Genomic DNA, 13,769 nt, shown 5'->3' on the forward strand with positions numbered 1-13,769 from the left:
ATATTACTGGGAGACACACAGACCTCACATCCAGCCTATATTACTGGGAGACACACAGACCTCACATCCAGCCTATATTACTAGGAGAGATACACAGACCTCACATCCAGCCTGTATTACTGGGAGAGATACACAGAGCTCACATCCAGCCTATATTACTAGGAGAGATACACAGACCTCACATCCAGCCTGTATTACTGGGAGAGACACACAGATCTCACATCCAGCCTGTATTACTAGGAGAGATACACAGACCTCACATCCAGCCTATATTACTGGGAGACACACACAGATCTCACATCCAGCCTATATTACTGGGAGACACACACAGTCCTCACATCCAGCCTATATTACTACTAGAAGACACACAGACCTCACATCCAGCCTGTATTACTGGGAGAGATACACAGAGCTCACATCCAGCCTATATTACTAGGAGAGATACACAGACCTCACATCCAGCCTGTATTACTGGGAGAGATACACAGAGCTCACATCCAGCCTGTATTACTGGGAGAGACACACAGACCTCACATCCAGCCTGTATTACTGGGAGAGACACACAGATCTCACATCCAGCCTGTATTACTAGGAGAGATACACAGACCTCACATCCAGCCTGTATTGGTGGAAGACACACTTCCTCAATAGGAAAATCTTAAACTTGGATCAGGCTATAAATTGCACATCAGGGGGTCTGAAAATGAATGAAATAATGCAGCTTGTAGACTGAAAAGAAGTGCAATTTTATTTACTAAATGTAAGCACTAACATATAAAAAAAAAGTATTTCTTTCCATGTTAAATGTGTCCATATAATGATGCATCATGGGATAAAATTACTTTTGATTGCAAGAATTTTGCCAAATGTGAACGATAAACTATCATCTGATTTTGGTGTTTCTTAGAGGGAACCCTTCAGTAGATTTCATTTATTTGTGTGATCAGGGTAAATTGCCGTATACTACACAGCGGATCTCAGGAGAGGTTATTACAGGAGACATAATCTCCATAGCTCCCCCTAGTGGTGGCTGCAGACAGTAAGACTTATTATGAAGCAGGATTTGGATCTTTGGTGGCCATAAAAGTGTATTAAGAAATGAACCAAACAGGATAAGAGCGAGTGCCGCAGACATATCTGTAACAGCAAGCGTCATGTTTGGACGAAGGATGAAGCGATCTCTGTCCACAGTATAAGGATGAGAATTACAGGCACAAGAACCTGCAAAAATAACCTCAGATGAGGGTATTTATTAATGAAGGGAATGTAGTCCCAGAAATGCTGGGAGTTTACACACGTCATAGAACTGTACAATTCAGAAATGATAGTAATAATAATCATCACACAGATATCTGTGAAGATCCATCTCTCCGTCTGCCTGTCTGTATATCTATTCTTATCTATCCATCTGTCTCTATCATCTAGCTACAATCTCTGTCTTATCTATCTACAATATTAATCTATCAATTTATATCTATCTGCAATATCTATTTCTATCTATTCATCCATCTATTTATCTCACATCTACCTATCATCTATCTATTATCTATCTATTATCTATCATCTATCTATTATCTATCATCTATCTATCATCTATTATCTATCTATTACCTATCTATTATCTATCTATTATCTATCTATCATCTATCTATTATCTATCATCTATTATCTATCATCTATCTATCATCTATCTATCATCTATCTATTATCTATCATCTATCTACTATCTATCTATTATCTATCTATCATCTATCTATTATCTATCATCTATTATCTATCATCTATCTATTATCTATTATCTATAATCTATTATCTATCTATTATCTATCTATTATCTATTATCTATCTATTATCTATCATCTATTATCTATCCATCTATCTATTATCTAGCTATTATCTATCTATTATCTATTTATTATCTATTATCTATCATCTATTATCTATCCATCTATCTATTATCTAGCTATTATCTATCTATTATCTATCTATTATCTATCATCTATTATCTATCATCTATCTATTATCTATCTATTATCTATCATCTATCTATCATCTATCTATTATCTATCATCTATCTACTATCTATCTATCATCTATCTATTATCTCTCTATTATCTATCATCTATCTATCATTTATCTATCCATCTATCATCTATCTATTATCTATCTATTATCTATCTATCATCTATCTATCTATCATCTATCTATTATCTATCTATCATCTATCTATTATATATCATCTATCTATTATCTATCTATTATCTATCTATTATCTATCTATCATCTATCTATCTATCATCTATCTATTATCTATCTATCATCTATCTATTATATATCATCTATCTATTATCTATCTATTATCTATCTATTATCTATCATTTATCTATTATCTATCATCTGTCATCTATCATCTATCTATTATCTATCTATTATCTATCATCTATCTATCATCTATCTATTATCTATCATCTATCTACTATCTATCTATCATCTATCTATTATCTCTCTATTATCTATCATCTATCTATCATCTATCTATCATTTATCTATCCATCTATCATCTATCTATTATCTATCTATTATCTATCTATCATCTATCTATCATCTATCTATTATCTATCTATCATCTATCTATTATATATCATCTATCTATTATCTATCTATTATCTATCTATTATTTATCTATTATCTATCTATCTATCTATCATCTATCTATCATCTATCTATCTATCATCTATCTATTATATATCATCTATCTATTATTTATCTATTATCTATCTATTATTTATCTATTATCTATCTATCTATTATCTATCTATCTATTTATCATCTATCTATTATCTATCTATCTATCATCTATCTATTATCTATCTATTATCTATCATCTATCTATTATCTATCTATCTATTTATCATCTATCTATTATCTATCATCTATCTATCTATCATCTATCTATTATCTATTATCTATCATCTATCTATTATCTATTATCTATCATCTATCTATTATCTATCTATTATCTATCATCTATCTATCATCTATCTATCATCTATCTATCCATCCATTTAGCCGTCTATGAGGCTGACAATCTAATCTCATTATGTCACAGATTGGTGACATTTTCCTATGAAGACATCGCCCAGTTTATATGTTTGTTATGAAGAACAAATCCTTGAGGAATCCCACAAATCCTGGATCCCGGCGGTGACCCCTGGCCCCCATATTACTGTCCGATCTCCATATATAACTAGCATTATATGGGACTTGTCCAGGACACAGTGTAATGTAGCGGAGTTCACTAAATACAGGGAGGATATACGATAGTTATCAATCATCCATGGTGGGAATTGTTACACCGCGCTCTTCTGTGCTTATGTTATAGAAGAAGCCCCTAAAGGTGGGCACAAGATGTCCAGGGCGGCTCCTCACCTTCCTACATGCACCATGATGGATGCACAGAGTTACTTTATAAAATTCCACCCATTTCAGCTGCTGCTTTAATTAAAGGCCACTTCCCCTTAAAATAACAAAAAGTGGAGTAATAAAATAACAAAACCCAGTAAATCCCTTCTGAGCTCAGTACTTTGTATCAGTTTGGAACAAATATTGCGACTTGGGGACGAGCGCAGCAACATATCAGATGCACTCAGAAGGGAAGCTGTCACCTGCGGGAAGGGGGTTGTCAGACATCACCCCTGCAGCACCCTGATCATTAATGTGACATCTGACAACCTTTTATTTCCCACGCGCTGTCTATAGGAGAGGAGAATATCCGGCTGGACTAGTGGGACGCAAAAGAGACCAAGGACCCCCTTGGAAATCTTTAGGTGGTAGGAATTTTTTTTTATTATTGGGAGATATTTTATTTTATAGGTACTAAGAGGTGTAAAGAAATAAAACATGACACCCAAGGTATACACAGTATATCACTACTGCATGCAAATGATCCCATATGCAAATGCATTTTGCACGCATTCCTATACATATTCATGATCAACATTGCTACTGCCTGCAGAGGGATTTTGCTCTTGCTTCGCCCCAGGCAGTAAATTTTGCACTTTTTAAAAAAAAAAAAAAAAATTCTTTAAATCAAAGTATTTCCCTTCGGACAACAATACCCACCCGTTCATTGACTTTGTAGTTGGCATCATAAACCATAGCATCTGTAGAGTTGGCAATCTGCAAGTGTCAGCCTGGTCCCCTTACCCCAGCAGACCCCCAAAATTGAAGGAAAGTATGAAGGGGTGAACGTACCTGTCTGAAGGAGGCTGATTCATTTTGTCCAGTGCAGCGAGAGACACCAGGTAAACGTGCTGGAGACCCTCTTACTGCTGTCTCTGCCAATGCAATGGTCAATGGTCTAGAGGCTCCTTAGACTGGAGGAATGACAGCCCCGGTAGCACACAGCATTCTCCCCAAGTCACTAGACAGAGATTTCCATGCCTCAGTCCATACAACGCAGCTGAACCAGGCAGTGCAAAAAAAGGAAGAAAATGACACCTCTTAAGGGATCCCTGATCTATCTGCTTGATTACTGCAAGCGAATCGCTGCACCACCTTAAAAATGGCAAAGCCAAGATAAAAAAGCTAATGCAAAAATCTGTTCTCTTTCCTCCCCGGCTTGTTTCATGTCTGAGTCTGGGGATGGAGGAAGCGAGAACAATGCACAACCTTGCATTTAAATCTGAATGGCGGGGAGGTATTTAGGGAAGATTAGGATGTGCGGGGCTCTGATTGGCCGCGGGTGAAGCACGCAGTGACAGAGAGAAATGGCCAAGAGTGGCTATCACGGAAAAGTCAGGATTTTCTTAATTCCCCCCTTCGTCTTGATGCATTGGGTTGAAGGATTGATCAAAGTCTGTCTGAATGAAAAGCATTCATCATAGCCGCCTGCAGAAGTCAATGCAACCACATCCCCGCCAGCTGCTGCTGAATCCAAAGCATCTTCCGCTTATCCAGGACCAGCAGCCGGCAGGAGGCGAGGGTGCAGGGCAGGCAGTGAGCATGAGGCGAGGGTGCAGTGCAGGCAGCCAGCAGGAGGCGAGGGTGCAGGGCAGGCAGTGAGCATAAGGCGAGGGTGCAGTGCAGGCAGCCAGCAGGAGGCGAGGGTGCAGGTCAGGCAGCGAGCAGGAGGCGAGGGTGAATTGCAGGCAATGAGCAGGAGGCGAGGGTGCAATGTGGGCAGCGAGCAGGAGGCGAGGGTGCAGTGCAGGAGGCGAGAGTGCAGGTGCAGTGCGGGCAGCCAACAGGAGGCGAGGGTGCAGTGCTGGCAGCCAGCAGGAGGCGAGGGTGCAGTGCAGGCAGCCAGCAGGAGGCGAGAGTGCAGGTGCAGTGCAGACAGCAAACAGGAGGTGCGGGTGCAGGTGCAGTGCAGACAGCAGGAGGCGAGGGAGCACTGCAGGCAGCCAGAAGGAGGCGAGGGTGCAGTGCAGGCAGCCAGCTGGAGTCGAGGGTGCAGTGCAGGCAGCCAGCAGGAGTCGAGGGTGCAGTGCAGATAGCCAGCAGGAGGCGAGGGTGCACTGCAGGCAGCGAGCAGGAGGTGAAGGTGCAGTGCAGGCAGTCAGCAGGAGGCGAGGTTGCAGTGCAGGCAGTGAGCAGGAGGCAAGGGTGCAGTGCAGGCAGCGAGCAGGAGGCAAGGGTGCAGTGCAGGCAGCCAGCAGGAGGTGAGGGTTGTTACGCTCGCGCCCGGACTGACTGGCGTGAGCGTGATTAGTGATCCCACTGTACCCTGAACCGAGGAGTGCCTGGAGGGGCGTAACTAAGTATCAACCCAATCCGACCAAGGTCGCACGGCGGCTCAGTCGACTCCGTGAACCAGGGAGGAACCGAGCAGAGGGACCAGGTGCTACTCCAGGTCAGACCCCGGTCAAAGCTGTTGACCCACACCGGGGAATGCAGGAACAGGCAGCTTAGACTGGCATGTAGACAGGTGGGTACTGGCAAACACAGCTGGTATGCAGACAGGTGGATATTGACAGGCACAGCTGGTATGCAGACAGGTAGGCACTGGCAGGCACGGCTAGCGGAAAGACAGGTGGGCACAGGCAGGCACGGCTGACATGCAGAGAGGCGGGTACTGGCAGGTAGAAACGCAGGTAGGATAGGGACCAGTACAGACTGGGATACAGGAACGGAGCCGCAGGTGCGGTAGACAAGCAGAGCGGAGCAAAACCCGCAGATGCGATGAACAAGCAAAGCATAGCAAAACCGCAGATGCGGTGAACAAGCAAAGCAGAGCAAAACCCACAGATGCGGTAGACAAGCAAAGCAGAGCAAAACCTGCAGATGCGGTGAACAAGCAAAGCAGAGCAAAACCCGCAGATGCGGTAGACAAGCAAAGCAGAGCAAAACCCGCAGATGCGGTGAACAAGCAATGTAGAGCAAAACTGCAGGTGCGGTGAGCAAGCAGAGCAAAGCAAAACCCGCAGATGCGGTAGACAGGACAGGGCTCTGTTCACATGGAATAGACTGGAGAACACAAGAAGATAGCTAGAACACAGGAGTTAGATACAGAGGCAGGGAAACAGAACGAACAGAACCAGATGCACACAAAGTACTTGCAATGAAGTAGCGAGTGGACACAAAACTCACAAGCAGAAGTATAGAGACAACGAGTTGGAGTTAGGTGCAGGTTCAGGTACTGCAGGAAAAGGGAAAGGTACAGACATAGAAACAAACTGGTAACGGACTAGGACACTGTTCAGACAGGATCTGAACCAGGAACAAGATACAGGAACGAGCCTGGGAACTTAGCCGCCAGGGTGGCAGAAACTGACTAAAGTCACAGGTACAGGTAACAGGCCTGGGTATACAGCCCTCAGGGTGGCAGAAACAGACTAGATACAGGACAGGACCTGGCAACTAAGTTGCAAGGAACAAACAGATGGAAAGTGTTGCTCAGGCACCTCCTACTGGGTGGAGGGGGTTTAAGTATCCAGTGACTCACAGCAATAGGCTGGGTACACATTAGGACTGTGCACACAGTAGCTATAAGAAACAAGCAGAAAGCCGCGCCGACGCCTTAAGCCATCAGACAAGAGACATGGAAACAGCAGGTACTGAAACAGAGTGCAGCATGGACTGACAGGTAAGATTGCAGTCTTGCATGGTGGGAGGTGGTGCACCATGCAAGCACGCCGCCAGGGATGTTACAAGGGTGCAGGGAAAGCAACCAGCAGGAGGTGAGGGTGCAGTGAAAGCAGCCGGCAGGAGGTGAGGGTGCAGTGCAGGCATTGAGCATGAGGCTAGGGTGCAGTGCAGGCAGCAGGCAAGGGTGCAGTGAAGGCAGGAAGTGAGGGTGCAGTGCAGGCAGCGAGCAAGAGGGGAGGGTGCAGTGCAGGCAGCGAGGGTGCAGTGCAAGAAGCCGGAAGGAGGCGAGGGAGCAGTGGAGGCAGGAGGCGAGGTTGCAGTGCAAGTAGGAGGTAAGGGTGCAGTGCAAGCAGGAGGCAAGGGTGCAGTGCAGGTAGTGAGCAGGAGGCGAGGGTGCAGGGCAGCCAGCGAGCAGGAGGCGAGAGTGCAGTGCAGGCAGCGAGCAGGAGGCGAGGGCGCAGTGCAGGCAGCGAGCAGCAGGCAAGGGTGCAGTGCAGACAGGAGGCGAGGGTGCAGTGCAGACAGCCAGCATGAGACGAGAGTGCAGGTGCAGGCAGCCAACAGGAGGCGAGGTGCAGTGCAGGCAGCGAGCAGGAGGCAAGGGTGCAGTGCAGGTAGCGAGCAGGAGGCAAGGGTGCAGTGCAAGCAGCTAGCAGGAGGTGAGGGTGCAGTGCAGGCAGCCAGCAGGAGGCAAGGGTGCAGTGCAAGCAGCTAGCAGGAGGCGAGGGTGCAGTACAGGCAGAGAGCAGGAGGTGTGGGTGCAATGCAGGCAGCGAGCAGGAGGCAAGGGTGCAGTGCAGGTAGGGAGCAGGAGGCGATGGTGCAGTGCAGGCAGCGAGCAAGAGGTGAGGGTGCAGTGAAAGCAGCCGGCAAGAGGCGAGGGTGCAGTGCAGGCAGTGCGCAGGAGGCGAGGGTGCAGTGCAGGCAGCGAGCAGGAGGCGAGGGTGCAGTGAAAGCAGCCGGCAGGAGGCGAGGGTACAGTGCAGGCAGTGAGCAGGAGGCGAGGGTGCATTGCAGGCAGCGAGCAGTAGGTGAGGGTGCAGAGACAGCAGCCAGCAGGAGGCGAGGGTGCAGTGCAGAAAGAAGGCGAGGGTGCAGTGGAGGCAGCCAGTGGGAGGCGAGGGTGCTGTGCAGACAGCAAGCAGGAGGCGAGGGTGCAGTGCAGGCAGTCAGTGGGAGGCTAGGGTGCAGTGCAAGCAGCTAGCAGGAGGTGAGGGTGCAGTGCAGGCAGCCAGCAGGAGGCAAGGGTGCAGTGCAAGCAGCTAGCAGGAGGCGAGGGTGCAGTACAGGCAGAGAGCAGGAGGTGAGGGTGCAATGCAGGCAGCGAGCAGGAGGCAAGGGTGCAGTGCAGGTAGCGAGCAGGAGGCGATGGTGCAGTGCAGGCAGCGAGCAAGAGGTGAGGGTGCAGTGAAAGCAGCCGGCAAGAGGCGAGGGTGCAGTGCAGGCAGTGAGCAGGAGGCGAGGGTGCAGTGCAGGCAGCGAGCAGGAGGCGAGGGTGCAGTGAAAGCAGCCGGCAGGAGGCGAGGGTACAGTGCAGGCAGTGAGCAGGAGGCGAGGGTGCATTGCAGGCAGCGAGCAGGAGGTGAGGGTGCAGAGACAGCAGCCAGCAGGAGGCGAGGGTGCAGTGCAGAAAGTAGGCGAGGGTGCAGTGGAGGCAGCCAGTGGGAGGCGAGGGTGCTGTGCAGACAGCAAGCAGGAGGCGAGGGTGCAGTGCAGGCAGTCAGTGGGAGGCTAGGGTGCAGTGCAAGCAGCTAGCAGGAGGTGAGGGTGCAGTGCAGGCAGCCAGCAGGAGGCAAGGGTGCAGTGCAAGCAGCTAGCAGGAGGCGAGGGTGCAGTACAGGCAGAGAGCAGGAGGTGAGGGTGCAATGCAGGCAGCGAGCAGGAGGCAAGGGTGCAGTGCAGGTAGCGAGCAGGAGGCGATGGTGCAGTGCAGGCAGCGAGCAAGAGGTGAGGGTGCAGTGAAAGCAGCCGGCAAGAGGCGAGGGTGCAGTGCAGGCAGTGAGCAGGAGGCGAGGGTGCAGTGCAGGCAGCGAGCAGGAGGCGAGGGTGCAGTGAAAGCAGCCGGCAGGAGGCGAGGGTACAGTGCAGGCAGTGAGCAGGAGGCGATGGTGCAGTGCAGGCAGCGAGCAGGATGTGAGGGTGCAGAGACAGCAGCCGGCAGGAGGCGAGGGAGCAGTGCAGAAAGAAGGCGAGGGTGCAGTGGAGGCAGCCAGTGGGAGGCGAGGGTGCTGTGCAGGCAGTCAGTGGGAGGCTAGGGTGCAGTGCAGGCAGCCAGCAGGAGGCGAGGGTGCAGTGCAGGCAGCCAGCAGGAGGTGAGGGTGCAGTGTAGGAAGCCAGCAGGAGGCGAGGGTGCAGTGCAAGCAGGAAGCGAGGGTGCAGTGCAGGCAGAGAGCAGGAGGTGAGGGTGCAATGCAGGCAGCGAGCAGGAGGCAAGGGTGCAGTGCAGGTAGCTGGTAGTAGGTGAGGGTGCAATTTCAGCAGGAGGTGAGGGTGCAGTGCAGGCAGCCAGCAGGAGGCGAGGATGCAGTGCAGGTAGCGAGCAGGAGGCGAGGGTGCAGAGCAGGCAGCCGGCAAAAGGCGAGGGTGCAGTGCAGGCAGTGAGCAGGAGGCGAGGGTGTAGTGCAGGCAAGGGTGCAGGCAACGAGCAGGAAGTGAGGGTGCAGTACAGGCAGCGAGCAGGAGGCGATGGTGCAGTGCAAGCAGCCAGCAGGAGGCGAGGGTGCAGTGCAGGCAGCCAGCAGGAGGCGAGGGTGCAGTGCAGGCAGCCAGCAGGAGGTGAGGGTGCAGTGTAGGAAGCCAGCAGGAGGCGAGGGTGCAGTGCAAGCAGGAAGCGAGGGTGCAGTGCAGGCAGAGAGCAGGAGGTGAGGGTGCAATGCAGGCAGCAAGCAGGAGGCAAGGGTGCAGTGCAGATAGAGAGCAGGAGGCGATGGTGCAGTGCAGGCAGCGAGCAGGAGGTGAGGGTGCAGTGAAAGCAGCCGGTAGGAGGCGAGGGTGCAGTGCAGGCAGTGAGCAGGAGGCGAGGGTGCAGTGCAGGCAGCAAGCAGGAGGTGAGGATGCAGTGAAAGCAGTCTGCAGGAGGCGAGGGTGCAGTCCAGGCAGTGAGCAGGAGGCAAGGATGTAGTGCAGGCAGCCAACAGGAGGCGAGGGCGCAGTGCAGGCAGCTGGCAGAAAGCGAGGGTGCATTACAGGCAGCGAGCAGGAGGCGAGGGTGCAGTGCAAACAGCCAGCAGGAGGCGAGGGTGCAGTGCAAGCAACCGGCAGGAGGCGAAGGTGCAGTGCAAACAGAAGGCGAGGGTGCAGTGGAGGCAGCCAGCGGGAGGCAAGGGTGCAGTGCAGGCAGCGAGCAGGAGGCAAGGGTGCAGTGCAGGCAGCCAGCAGGAGGCGAGGGTGCAGTGCAGGCAGCCAGCAGGAGGCAAGGGTGCAGTGCAAGTAGGAAGCGAGGGTGCAGAGCAGGCAGAGAGCAGGAGGTGAGGGTGCAATGCAGGCAGCGAGCAGGAGGCAAGGGTGCAGTGCAGGTAGCTGGTAGTAGGTGAGGGTGCAATTTCAGCAGGAGGTGAGGGTGCAGTGCAGGCACCCAGCAGGAGGCGAGGATGCAGTGCAGGTAGCGAGCAGGAGGCGAGGGTGCAGAGCAGGCAGCCGGCAGAAGGCGAGGGTGCAGTGCAGGCAGTGAGCAGGAGGCGAGGGTGTAGTGCAGGCAAGGGTGCAGGCAACGAGCAGGAAGTGAGGGTGCAGTACAGGCAGCGAGCAGGAGGCAATGGTGCAGTGCAAGCAGCCAGCAGGAGGCGAGGGTGCTGTGCAGGCAGCCAGCAGGAGGCGAGGGTGCACTGCAGGCAGCCAGAGAGCAGGAGGTGATGGTGCAGTGAAGGCAGCCAGCAGAAGGCAAGGGTGCAGTGGAGGCAGCAGGCAGGAAGCGAGGGGGTGCAGTGCAAGTAGCCGATAGGATGCGAGGGTGCAGTGCAGGCAGCGAGCAGGAGGTGAGGGTGCAGTGCACGCAGGAGGCGAGGGTGCAGTGCAGGCAGCCAGCAGAAGGCGATTGTGCAGTGCAGGCAGCCAGCAGGAGGTGAGGGTGCAGTGAAAGCAGCCAGCAGGAGGCGAGGGTGCAGTGCAGGCAGTGAGCAGGAAGCGAGGGTGCAGTGCAGGCAGCAGGCAAGGGTGCAATGCTGGCAGCCAGCAGGAAGAGAGGGTGCAGAACAGATAGAGAGCAGGAGGCAAGGGTGCAGTGCAAGCAGCCAGCAGGAGGCGAGGGCGCAGTGCAGGCAGAAGGCAAGGGTGCAGTGCAGGCCGGAGGCGAGGGTGCAGTGAAGGCAGGAGGTGAGGGTGCAGTGCAGGCAGGAAGTGAGGATGCAGTGCAGGCAGGAAGTCAGGGTGCAGAGCAGGCAGGAGGTGAGCGTGCAGTGCAGGCAGGGGGCGAGGGTGCAGGCAGGAGGCGAGGGTGCAGTGCAGGCAGCCAGAGGGAGGCGAGGGTGCTGTGCAGGCAGCCAGCGGGAGGCAAAGGTGCAGTGCAGTGCAGGCAGGAGTCGAAGGTGCAGTGCAGGCAGCCAGCGGGAGGCGAGGGTGCTGTGCAGACAGTGAGCAGGAGGCGAGGGTGCAGTGCAGGCAGCCAGCAGGAGGCGAGGGTGCAGTGCCGGAATCCAGCAGGAGGCGAGGGTGTAGTGCGAGCAGGAGGCGAGAGTGCAGTGCAGGCAGCGTGCAGGAGGCGAGGGTGCAGTGCAGGCAGCAAGCAGCAGGCGAGGGTGCTGTGCAGACAGGAGGCGAGGGTGCAGTGCTGACAACCAGCATGAGACGAGAGTGCAGGTGCAGGCAGCCAACAGGAGGCGAGTTGCAGTGCAGGCAGCGAGCAGGAGGCAAGGGTGCAGGGCAGGTAGCGTACAGGAGGCGAGGGTGCTGTGCAGGCATCCAGCAGGAGGCAAGGGTGCAGTGCAAGCAGTTAGCAGGAGGAGAGGGTGCAGTGCAGGTAGAGAGCAGGAAGTGAGGGTGCAATGCAGGCAGCGATCAGGAGGCAAGGGTGCAGTGCAGGTAGCGAGCAGGAGGCGATGGTGCAGTGCAGGCAGCAAGCAAGAGGTGAGGGTGCAGTGAAAGCAGCCGGCAGGAGGCGAGGGTGCAGTGCAGGCAGTGAGCAGGAGGCGAGGGTGCAGTGCAGGCAGCGAGCAGGAGGCGAGGGTGCAGTGAAAGCAGCCGGCAGGAGGCGAGGGTACAGTGCAGGCAGTGAGCAGGAGGCGAGGGTGCAGTGAAAGCAGTCGGCAGGAGGCGAGGGTGCAGTGCAGAAAGAGGGTGAGGGTGCAGTGGAGGCAGCCAGTGGGAGGCGAGGGTGCTGTGCAGACAGCAAGCAGGAGGCGAGGGTGCAGTGCAGGCAGCCAGCAGGAGGCTAGGGTGCAGTGCAGGCAGCCAGCAGGAGGCGACGGTGCAGTGCAGGCAGCCAGCAGGTGGCGATGGTGCAGTGCAGGCAGCCAGCAGGAGGTGAGGGTGCAGTGCAGGAAGCCAGCAGGAGGCGAGGGTGCAGTGAAAGCAGCCGGCAGGAGGCAAGGGTACAGTGCAGGCAGTGAGCAGGAGGCGAGGGTGCAGTGAAAGCAGCCGGCAGGAGGCGAGGGTGCAGTGCAGAAAGAGGGTGAGGGTGCAGTGGAGGCAGCCAGTGGGAGGCGAGGGTGCTGTGCAGACAGCAAGCAGGAGGCGAGGGTGCAGTGCAGGCAGCCAGCAGGAGGCTAGGGTGCAGTGCAGGCAGCCAGCAGGAGGCGACGGTGCAGTGCAGGCAGCCAGCAGGTGGCGATGGTGCAGTGCAGGCAGCCAGCAGGAGGTGAGGGTGCAGTGCAGGAAGCCAGCAGGAGGCGAGGGTGCAGTGCAAGCAGGAAGCGAGGGTGCAGTGCAGGCAGAGAACAGGAGGTGAGGGTGCAATGCAGGCAGCGAGCAGGAGGCAAGGGTGCAATGCAGGTAGTGAGCAGGAGGCGATGGTCCAGTGCAGGCAGCGAGCAGGAGGTATGGGTACAGTGAAAACAGCCGGTAGGAGGCGAGGGTGCAGTGCAGGCAGCCAGCAGGTGGTGAGGGTGCAGTGCAGGCAGCGAGCAGGAGATGAGGATGCAGTGCAGGCAGCCGGCAGGAGGCGAGGGTGCAGTGCAAGCAGGAAGCGAGGGTGCAGTGCAGGCATAGAGCAGGAGGTGAGGGTGCAATGCAGGCAGCGAGCAGGAGGCAAGGGTGCAGTGCAGGTAGCGAGCAGGAGGCGAGGGTGCAGTGCAGGCAGCGAGCAGGAGGCGAGGGTGCAGTACACGCAGGAGGCTAGGGTGCAGTGCAGGCAGCCAGCAGGAGGCGGGGGTGCAGTGCAGGCAGCCAGCAGGAGACGAGGGTGCAGTGCAGGCAGCAGGCAAGGGTGCAGTGCAGGCAGCCAGCAGGAAGAGAGGGTGCAGTACAGGTAGAGAGCAGGATGCAAGGGTGCAGTGCAGGCAGGAGGCAAGGGTGCAGTGAAGGCAGGAGGTGAGGGTGCATTGCAGGCAGGAAGTGAGGGTGCAGTGCAGGCAGGAAGAGAGGGTGCGGTGCAGGCAGGAGGCGAGGGTGCAGTGCAGGCAGCCAGCGGGAAGCGAGAGTGCTGTGCAGGCAGCCAGCAGAAGGCGAGGGTGCGATGCAGAAAGCCAGCAGGAGGCGAGCGTGCAGTGAAGGCAGCCAGCAGGAGGTTAGGGTGCAGTGAAGGCAGC

General features: G+C 53.7%; 1 protein-coding gene across 3 annotated transcripts in view; it reads right to left on the minus strand.

Moving 5' to 3' along the window:
* Positions 1-5,188, minus strand: part of LOC141239960 (galactosylgalactosylxylosylprotein 3-beta-glucuronosyltransferase 1-like) — a 111,688-nt gene extending 106,500 nt beyond the window's left edge. For 2 of the 3 annotated variants that reach the window (XR_012305301.1, XR_012305296.1), the window contains exon 1: positions 4,255-5,188. The gene's annotated coding sequence lies outside the window, so the exon portion shown is untranslated. The remainder of the gene's footprint in view (positions 1-4,254) is intronic. The other variant, XM_073668580.1, reaches the window with a different exon arrangement.
* Between the last annotated feature and the right edge of the window lie 8,581 nt (positions 5,189-13,769).

Source organism: Phyllobates terribilis, unplaced genomic scaffold (genome assembly GCF_046119375.1).
Source record: "Phyllobates terribilis strain yellow unplaced genomic scaffold, ASM4611937v1 Scaffold_2__4_contigs__length_985480577, whole genome shotgun sequence".
Lineage (NCBI taxonomy): Eukaryota > Metazoa > Chordata > Amphibia > Anura > Dendrobatidae > Phyllobates > Phyllobates terribilis.